The sequence below is a fragment of the Chiloscyllium plagiosum genome, chromosome 6, assembly GCF_004010195.1.
Source record: "Chiloscyllium plagiosum isolate BGI_BamShark_2017 chromosome 6, ASM401019v2, whole genome shotgun sequence".
NCBI classification, from domain to species: Eukaryota; Metazoa; Chordata; class Chondrichthyes; order Orectolobiformes; family Hemiscylliidae; genus Chiloscyllium; species Chiloscyllium plagiosum.
In genome coordinates this window covers 52984726-52995665 of record NC_057715.1, presented here as the reverse complement: position 1 = coordinate 52995665, position 10940 = coordinate 52984726, and the positions used below count along the sequence as shown (strand labels likewise).

General features: G+C 42.3%; 1 long non-coding RNA gene across 1 annotated transcript; it reads left to right on the top strand.

Annotated features, from left to right (window-relative positions):
- Positions 1-2205: 2205 nt before the first annotated feature.
- On the top strand, positions 2206-8331 carry LOC122550584. Its single transcript, XR_006311888.1, has 3 exons — positions 2206-2405; positions 6443-6637; positions 8063-8331. It is a non-coding gene; the product is annotated as an uncharacterized LOC122550584 (long non-coding RNA).
- Positions 8332-10940: the final 2609 nt, after the last annotated feature.

Below are 10940 nucleotides of genomic sequence, written 5' to 3'. Positions count from 1 at the left end.
ATTCCATTTGCCTTCTTCACTGCCTGCTGCACCTACAATCTTATCTTCAATGACTGGTATACAAGGACACCCAGCTTTTGTTGCGCCTCCCCCTTTTCCATTCTATCACCATTCAGACAATAGCCTACCTTCCTGTTTTTGCTGCCAAAGTGGATAACCTTGTATTTATCTGTATTATATTTCATCTGCATTTGCCCATTCACACAACTTGTGAAAATTAAAGAAATTAATTCAAATAGAGGCATGCCCTTCATATACAGTGAGTTAAATCCCCTAAAAGTGATTTCTGATCAGGATTTAAACATCATCCTGTTTTGTTTTTATTCACTTGAAGGACATGGGCAACACTGACTGACCGTATTTATTGCCTGTCCCAAGTTGCCTTTGAACTGAATGGCTTGTGAGGCCATTTCAGAGGACAATTGAGAGTCAACTATGTTGCTGTGGGTCTGGAATCACATGTAGGCCAGACTAGGTCAGAACTGCAGATTTCCTTCCCTGAAGGATATTGATGAGCCAGATGAGGTTTTATGACAAACGACAATGATTTCATGATTACCAGTAGATTCTTAATATCAGGTTTTATCCTGCTTCTAGATTTTACACAAGTGGCTTTGTAGGCTAATGGGGAACCCCCTTGGAACTGTATAAGTGGTCATTGTCACAAACAAATATGTAAATGAGGGCAGAAGATCCTATTTTGAAATTAAAGTAAGGTGTCAAATATCTACCATTGCCCAAGGTGAGTTATCTCAGATGATCATGTGTTTATCAGCTCATTATCTGTGCAAGCGAGATGTAGTGCGAGTTACTTGATGAATCACATAATCACATAATGAACAAGCTGGTCATTCCCCCCACTAATGGGGCCTTCTTGGGTTGACAGTTCTGCTGCCATGTTTGAAAGCCAACTAGACACCACGACAGACACCGTCTGCTAAGAACTTTTCCTCATCCTATGGTGTTTGCTCTGAGAGCCACAGAAATGCCTGCAAAGAAATCTAAGCTTTGAGGTTTACTGAAGCTATTTTTCTGATGAAGGCTGGATGGGATGACCGAAAGAAGGTTAAACCTGTTCTTAGGTGACTGCATCAGGAGGCAAGCCCAACAAATCCATCCAGCCTGAGCAGAGCTCACAATGTTGTCAGTGTCGTTGGCCCCAACAAAGGATTGGCAAGCATTGCTGGACAAAACTCAATGTTTTTCTCTGCTCTGTAAGGACAAATGGTACTGTCTTCTCTCTGCTATCTCATAATCAAAGCAGTAACACTCTAACTCTGCCATGCATCTTACAAAGACTTGCATGCGAGCCCTGAAACCATGATGCATCATGCACATCATATCCAGTCAATGCTAATGCCAATTTATCCTTTCAAATGACTAACACTTCTGCACTTCCTATCTCTCACTGGGGGGATTGCTTTACTGTCTGGCATGGTTATGCATGCTCACAAACTGCTTCTGCACCGACTCCTGTCACATCATTATGTTTTTCCAGTACATGCAGTGGGTTTGCCAAGTAAGATGCTACTGCATGCACCACCTCTGACATCGATGTATCACAGCTCCATAGAGTGACATGTACCATCTCTATTCTTGACTCTTCATTTTTTTTTCTCCAGGCACATGCTCCTGCCTTTCCTTCTTCACTAAACATTCCCTTCCAGATTCAAGCTGTCTTGCTTTACATTTAAAATATCATTGTGAGAGAAAAGCTGCTTGTTCCTGCTGGCTGAAGTATGACTTGCAAAGCTAATTCTGGTATGTCACCATTACCCAGTTGTATGGGGTGATGGTTCAGAATATATGCCTTCGACAACATGGAGTTGATGACTGCAATTGTAGCAGTTCCATTAAAGTCGGAGAGAAAGATTACTGTCTTGAGCTTAATGTACTCACCCGAATTGGAGGTAGATGGCCCCACTTCAGGCATGCATTTAGTTTATGCAGTTAAGTTTCTGGAGCATTGAGTATCTTTACATTAATTGTAAAGTGAAAATTAATTCTGGCAAATGAGGTAATTACAGTAATGCAGATGCATAGACATATGCTTCTCACCATCTGATGGCCTCCGATCCCAGCATCCAAGAAGCGATTATTAATTACATATTAACTCTCAATTGATCTAATTTTTGGTCTCTTACCCTACTAATTCATTATACTCGTCTTTTTCAGGAAATAAAAATATCCAGCGTAACTGCCATTTTTACCAAGCAAGCTGTCTTTAACAGTGAATACTTCCAGTCTCCATGCTGTGAGCAACTGTCCAGTGCAGATCAGCTGAGTCAGTGAAACTGACAGACTGGGAAGGCTTTAAAGAGTGAAACTGAAGAAGTCAAGCCAATTCCAAGTGGACGCTGATGTTCATAACCCTTCCTCTGAAAGAGTGCTTTCATTATTTGCAGGTGATTACCAACTTCTTCCCTGAATCCTAAGCTGCATGTTCTGCTATGGGCCTTCATTGTAGGACAGGAAGCCTGTGTAGTCTTCCTTCCACTCTTTCTCCTCAGCTATAATCTATTCCATAGGGCAAAGGAAACAGGTAGCAAGATCCACCTTTCTATAAGGTGAGAAAACGTGTCCAAACATTGGATCAGTTGTCTCAAAATGTATGAATGTTAGTACCTTGGGAGGGTCAGGCTTTCTTTAACAAGTCGATGCTGTCATCTTCAACCCTCCAGAATAAGACTTCCCTTCCCAATGGATAAGCTGAGCATGTATTGCTGGTGGTAGACAATGTGCCTATCATTGGAGGGCTCATTCTCCCTTCACTCTATTTCTCTTCTTTTCCCTGAGGTACTGTACTCTTTTCTCCTACAAGGAGAAAAAAGCAGAAATATTTAACTGCTCATAATAGCTTGGGTAGAGTAGAGGAAAAGACAATATTTGTGGAGGGTGACTGAGGTACAGGTGTGATAGGACAACAGTACAGCGATGAATGTAAGTACCTGTTACTCACTTCCTCCATAGGTCTTGTCCATGCATAAATGCTTAGGTGCTGGTTTTTACTTACCATCCTCAGGAAAGCATTCTAAAATAGTCCTTCACCATTCTTGCAGCCTCCAGTTCATCCATGTTTGGATGACAATAAAGAAGTTGAATGGTTTCTATAGTTTTCAGACTCTCATGTTTGAATTGCAATTTGTTTCTCATATAAAATAATGAATGCATTTTACCAAAACTTCAATGTCTGGTCCCATCATCTCTACTGCCAAGATATAAAATTGTAGATAAATGTGAGGTACTGCATTTTAGAAAGGAAAATTGGGGCAGGACTTACACAGTTAATGGTAAAGTCTTGGAGAGTATTGCTGAACAAAAAGATCTTGCAGGTTCATAGTTCCTTGAAAGTGGAGACCCAGGTAGGTACGATATTGTGGTAGACATTTGTTATCTTGCCTTTATTGAGTATAGGAGTTGGGAGGTCATGTTGCAGTCGTACAGGACATTGGTTAGGCCACTTTTGGAATACTGCTTACAATTCTGGTCTCACTGTTATAGGAAGGATGTTGTGAAACTTGAAAGGGTTCAGAAAAATTTTACAAGGAAATTGCCAGAGTTGGAGGGTTTGAGCTATAGAGAGAGGCTGAATAAGTGGGGCTATTTTCACTGGAGCATCGGAGGCTAGGGGGTGTGACCCTGTAGAGATTTATAAAATCCTGAGGGAAGGTCTTTTCTCCAGGGTGGCAGAGTCCAAAACTCGAGAGCATGGGTTTAAGGTGAGTGGGGAAAGATTTAGAAGGGACTTAAGAGGCAACCTTTCATGCAGAGGGCAGTGCATGTATAGAATGAGCTGCCAGAGGGAGTGGTAGAGGCTGGTACAATTACAACATTTCAAAGGCATCTGGATGGGTATATGAATAGCTGAAAATGTGTTGCTGGAAAAGCACAGCAGGTCGGCCAAAGGGCCTGTACTGCGCTGTATTCTTCTATGTTCTATGTTCTATAAGCCTTAAGCATAAGCCTGAAGAAGGGCTTATGCCCGAAACGTCGATTCTCCTGTTCCTTGGATGCTGCCTGACCTGCTGCGCTTTTCCAGCAACACATTTTCAGCTCTGATCTCCAGCATCTGCAGCCCTCATTTTCTCTCTGGGTATATGAATAGGAGAGGTTTAGAGGGATATGGGCCAAATGATGGCAAATGGGATTAGATTAATTTAGGATATCTGGTCAGCATGGATGAATTGGACTGAAGGGTCTGTTTCTGTGATGTTAATCTCTTTGACTCTATTACTTTGGGTTTTTATGACTCTATAAAAACCCAAAGCTATTTACTCTGCTTTCCATGAGCAGAAAGCTCTGCACCAGGTTTACAACACCCTTCTTCAAGATAAACAGGACGGAACACATCCCTCTTAAAGGCACATTTCATCACCATATGAATTGGAAGGAGATTTCCTTTCTAATGGCACCTTCAAGAATTTGGTTGATCACCTGTTTAGTCATTTATTCTGCTTTGCAGACTGGAGAGAAAACATTTATTAGTGGGAAAACCTTTTCATTACAGTGTAGTTATGATGCATGCATCTTAGTTTATTCTCAGTGTAGCATGTTTACTGGAGGACTAAGTTAATCTGAAATGTAAGACCAAAGCTACAATGGACTCCAGTCTATAGTAGTAACCTGTGTGTACCTGACCTGATTGTGCGAATCTTCCTAAATGGTGCTGTCCTACTGGCTGCATCATGGCTGGTAGGCTGTTCACTTTAACAGCAAATCACTGCAAATGGTTTTGCAGAATGATCTTATGGAATTCTGGGATATGTGGAACTACCTTCAGACTGTACCATTCCGGTCAGCTTGCCAGCACACTTTACCATTGTCCCAGAGGACCACAGGGCTGCTTTCTCATGAGAGAGAGAGAAAGAGAGAGAGAGAGAGAGGACTGATGGTGGGTTTAACCCCTCAGGTGAGGGGTGAGATTGAGAAGGTGGGATGTTCATGGCAACCTCAGCCAGTGCTGAAACTCAGCACTGACATCTGTGGCAATGAAGACACTGTCTGAGCCTGCATGGCAGAAACCATGGGTCTCATGACCTCTGGCTGATTAAGAACTCACTGATACATTAGCAATTCTCCAATTCTGTTGTAGTAGAAGTTGACATAGCAGTCATTGGACAGCCCATCCTGTGTTGATTAGACAGTGCTACCATGGAAGTATGCACCAATTCCACAGAAGGAAAGATGGGTTCCAAACTCAGTTGGATGCCTACTGCCACTTTGAAGCCAATCTCTTCTATGCTCCATGCAATGAGTTGCAGTTATTTGCAGTGGTTTCTCTAATCTGCCTTAATTTTAAGGTTGAAAATGTGTTGCTGGAAAAGCGCAGCAGGTCAGGCAGCATCCAGGGAACAGGAGAATTGACGTTTCGGGCATAAGCCCTTCTTCAGGAATTTTAAGGTTGACGTACAGGAGCAGTTGTGGGCAGTAATCTCATTCAACGCTACAGTTCACATTCAGCACATTCAGGATGAAATAAAAGGCTACAGTGAGTTAGAGCTGAGCCTACTTTTGAGTCTCACAAACAAGCCATGGAAGCAGTCAAATTTTATTTCAGTAAAATAGCACAAGCTCAATCTACAGATTTTCTGGAACTGAGGAGTATATACAAAAAGCTTAAAACTAAGCATCAAATGGAGCTTAACCATTTAAAATAATGTAATTATTTTAATAATGCAACTACAGGTAGAAGATCCTTTATCCAAACATCCAAAAACCGAAAAGCTCTGAAATCCGAAGGCTTTTTTGTGAAGTTTTTTTCTCATTAACAAGGTTGTTTGGCGAACAAACAGTTAACCAAGTCAACACCTACTTGATGTGTGTCACTCAGATGCAACATGGGACGTGTGGCCAAGCACCAACAGGCCTGGGGTTTCTCTGTGAATGCCCCCAGGTTGACACCCACTCAATGTGTGTCACACAGATGCGACATGGGAGGGTTTGGCCAAACACCAACAGGCCTGGGGTTTCTCTGTGAACATCCAAAATCGACACCCACTCGATGCGTGTCACTCAGATGTGACGTGGGGGGCATAGCCAAGCATGTTCTTAGTTAGAAGTCTGCTTCTCCGGTAAGATTTTTAATAATTTCACCATTAAACTGACACATTCTGAAAACCAAAAAATTCCGAATTTTGAAAAACAGCTGGTCCCAAGAATTTCGGATAAAGGATCTTCTACCTGTACCTAAAAAGGCTACTGAAATGAAAGTGCTGTCATTGGCAGTCGCAGAACAGTATCAAGCCTCATAACTGGACAAAGAGAACATTACAGAAGATTTTCAGTAGCCCTTTGAGGAGACAATAGTTGCTGTTGAGAAACTGACTGCAGAAAGTGATGTTGAAGTATTCAAAGTTTGGAGATCATGGTAAATTATTACTTGAGGAAAATGTTCTGCTACAATAAATAATGATAATGTTTTATTTATTTTAATCACTCATAGGACATGGGCATTGCTGATTGTCTCGCATTTTTTATTGTCCATCTGTAGTTCACCTTGAGAAGGTGGTGATGAGCTGCCTTCTTGTACCTCTGCAGTCCACAAGCTGTATGTAGACCCATAATGCCCCAAAGGAGGAAATTCCAGGATTGACTCAGCAACAATAAAGGAACGATTATATATTTTCAAGTCAGGATGGTGAGTGCTTGAAGAGGAACTTACAGGTGGTGATGTTCCTATGCATCCATTGCCTTTGTCCTTTTAGATGGAAGTGGTCATAGGCAGAGGTACTGCCTAAAGATCTTTGGTGAATTTCTTTCCAATTGAATTTTTTTCATCTGATAAAGTAACTTGAAGAAGAAAGCAATCTTTATTTATATTTGCAGTAAACTATTTTGGAAAAACAAGCCTTTTGTAATCATGGAAGTCAATTTCAGGATGAGGAAGGGAATTAGAAAACAAAATATGAAGGGAAATGCAGAATTAATCCTTCAACATCTGGCCAGTCCAAACTCTTGGATGGGATAAAGACTAGTATGCAGTGGACAGACACTAAATATCCAACAGTTGTTCGATCCTCTTTTAAATTTTCAGACTTAGGCTATTGTAAAGTCCCTAAACTTTTGTACTTCAGTGTTTTTGATTGTGGACTGAAATGGGATTAAGACTAGTTTAAAAATCAAAGAATGTTGCACATTTTGAAATCAAGTTATCTCACATTCATGGTAAGTGCTGTTTACACAGCTGTTGGTTCGACCAGTGGGGCAAGTGTGGTTATGGACAAGATGCAGCCACGGGGCAGAGTATGAACAGAGATTTGGCAAGCAGCAAGTAGATGATTGGTTTGTGGACTAGCTACTATTATCAATAACACAGGCTTCCTGCTTGCAAACAACAATGCAGTTGTTTGTCAGGTAGCTGAACAGCTTAGGTATGCGAATGTTCAGGTTCAAAGCAATCAGACCTCAAGAAGGGAAGGATCTATTTTCACTCTGCATTAAAAAAAATTTCAAGCCTGAAGATAATCAGTTTATTTCCCCTAATCAGTTGCTTTATGCTGTGATTTTTAGTTAAAATGTCAAAGGTCATCATAAGTGTGAACCAGTTGTCCTGTGTATCCTGCAAGCGAGTGAAAGTACCTGCAGAAGGAAGATTGAAAAACAGCATTCTGATAAACCCTGTGGACAAGAACCACTGAATTGCTTTTCCAGTCAGCCCTTTCATCCATAATACCCATTTTCTTTTTCCTATCTGTATTGGTCTGTATGTATGTGTAGAGGGGGAGTCTTTATAATTAAATTAGAGTTTTAGCCAGAGGAGTTATATGTTGATGCTTCACAATTGTTTATTTGTATTTAAAATCTAATAATTTGTAATAAATAGCAATAATGTTAAGTACAGACACCTGATCCATCCTCTTGTCAACCTGGATCTAAAAGACAGATAAACTGGAGAATTTTGTGTACTTCTAAAAATCTTTAAATTTTATGAAGACTCCAGGAATAGTGGGGCTTGATTACTAGAGCACTACCCCAGTGATGCATAATATTAAATAGGAACTTGCTGTTGATCCTGCTTTTGAAGTTAAATCCATCTTCAATAAAGATGCTCTCCTACTTTCAGATGGAGTTCCTCAGATGTTTAATCTGCATTGGAGGGACGATAAATTGAAACAAGTTTGGAAATTATACCCACAAGAAGAGGAATTCCTACATTGCAGATTAAAGAAGTCCTTATTTCCTCATCTCCAGAATGGTCTTCAGAATGCTCTTCGTTCTTGTCGTCATCCACCAGATTCGTCCCTCGAGATAGTATTGAATAGTTCTTTAATTGTTGCATTACACAGCTCGTCAAAGAAGCTGAAGGCGATTCTTTGCTCAAGTTAGCACTTTAACCTTACCACAGTTTGTATTGCATTTCAGTTTGTTGTTCCTGACCAAGGAGCTCTGATGGTTCAGACTGTATTGAATCAGTTTTTCCTGATTGGTCTTCACTGCCATTCCATCCAGGTCACTCCAAGAATCTTGATATCAAGAGAGAAAATGGTATCGAGAAAGATTTTCCACTCAAGGTTTGAACAGTGAGACAAGAATCACACTGGAAAGTAGTGAAAGGTCTATTTGCATACTTTGACATCTCATCAGTGCCTATTCTCACAGCATTTATATGCAGTTTTCCACTCTCATTGCACAGCTGACCAAATCTTTATGATGAAAATCCCATATATGGAAGTCAGAGCAAGTACATGGCAGCTCCAATTCACCAGTTGCTTCTCCAGGCCTCCACCTTGATCAGTATTCTCCAAAACCTCAGGGTAGTCTCCATGGGCAATAACCACAGGCATCTTTCATCTACCGAAGTTAGAATCAGAAATACACATTCCTCACCACATCATGACAGCATTTTAAAACAGTTTTTCACTTCACTTTTTCACTTTCCTTCTTTTGCTGATGCCATGGTCTTTGTTTGCTTTCTTAGCACTGAGTCACTTTGTCCCTACTTGGATGTTGACAGCATCAACTTTCCTTGCCTAGCTTTTTTTACACTTTGCCACCTCACTTAGAACTCACAGGTCTGCACGTACTTCTGTACTGCCTTACGATTTAACACAGATACATAGCCAGGCAGCTTGTTATGAAAGTCAGAAGGATCAATCAAAAAGATGGACTTGTTGGTGTGCTGCACCATGCTTCACCAATGTCACACATACAACATGTGTGAGCAGCTTACATGGCAAACAAACTCAGCCCAAGTGCATCAAACAAATGGCAATGTCTCAAAATCTAAAGGCAGTAAACTTAGTCAAGTTCAGGAGGACTGTAGCCAGTCTAGATACCAGCACACTAAGTCAAGAGCGGTGTCTGACTCAGTTTTGAGGTTCAGACATTGTCAGTGAGCTGCTTGGAGATGTCAGGGTTGGGTGTTTCACATATTACAGTGACTGGCAGTGGGTCAATGTCACCCCCATACAAATCTAGTATAACCAGTTTGGGCATTATGGTAAGTCACTTCCAGAGTTACACAGAGTCATACAGGGGAGTGACCAGCCATCACTTGGGGTTGTCCTTCCAAGTTGGTCAGTGGGTGTGCCACAGTGCATCCTGGGGATCTGTTAACGAAAGCCAAGTGGCATTATTAGGAACTACTGCTGTGAAAAGGAAGTTGGGGCAACCCAATGTGTAAAGGTGGAGGATGACAGTGCATTGGATGGCATGTGTTACTGTGAGAAGTATTCATCAACAATCACTACCACTCTAGCTTTGATGGGGAAAGAATGTAGCATAGTGGTTAGTGTGGCTAAGCCATAGTCCTGGAGCTTTTGGCAGATGTTAGGAAATATAGTTGTAAGGTTTGAGTGCGAGCAGCTGAGGATTTTGAGTGCGAGCAGCAGCTGAGTTTAAACGAACCCGGAAGGCTACAGCTAAGGAAGATTGGGAGCAGCAGGGGGAAGTGACGACGACCAGAGGGGCAGCCGGGAAGGAAAGCAGTGAGTATAAATACTCAACCTTCGACGCCAATGGTCATTTTGAGTGCAAGCAGCAGCTGAGTTTAAATGAACCCGGAAGGCTACAGCTAAGGTAAGACAGTTTGTTTTAAAATTACTTACCAGTAGCGGGCAGCGGTGTTTTTTTTCTCTTCACAGAAAGTGCGGGAGCAGCAGGGGGAAGTGACGAAGACCAGAGGGGCAGCTGGGACCCGGAAGCTCGTGTAGCGCAAGCTTACCTGGGTAGGTTTTTTTCCCTATAAAAGCGTGCAGGAGAGGAACCCGAGGCACTACAGAGGTAGTGCCTCCCACCCACCCTCCTCCTCTAACCTAATAATAAGACCCGTTGTGGTAAGTAGGTAAGTGCTGCATTTTGCTTGTTCTATTCTTTAGACCTAGTTTTTTTTAAAAAAGTTACTTTTAGAGGGATGGCAGTGAAGGCAGTGCAATGTTCCTCTTGCAAAATGTTGGAGGTGAGGGATGCCATGGTCGTCCCTGCTGATTACACTTGCAGGAAGTGCACCCATCTCCAGCTCCTCCAAGACCGTGTTAGGGAACTGGAGCTGGAGTTAGATGAACTTAGGATCATTTGGGAGGCAGAGGGGGTCATAGATCGGAGCTTTAGGGAAGTAGTAACTCCAAAGATTGCAGACAGATGGGTGACAGTGAGGGTGACTGGGAGGAAGCAGCCAGTGCAGGGACCCCTGCGGCTGTTCCCCTCAAGAACAAGTATACCGTTTTGGATACTTGTTGGGGGGACAACTTACCAGGGGTAAGCAATGGGGTTCTGGCCTCTGGCACAGAGCCTGTCCCCGCTGCTCAGAAGGGAAGGGTAGAGAAGAGCAGAGCAATAGTTATTGGGGACTCGATAGTTTGGGGCACAGGTGGGCGGTTTTGTGGGGGCGAGGGAGACTCACGTTTGGTATGTTGCCTCCCAGGTGCAAGGGTACGTGACGTCGCCGATCGTGTTTCCCGGGTCCTTAAGGGGTAGGGGGAGCAGCCCGAAGTCGTGGTCCA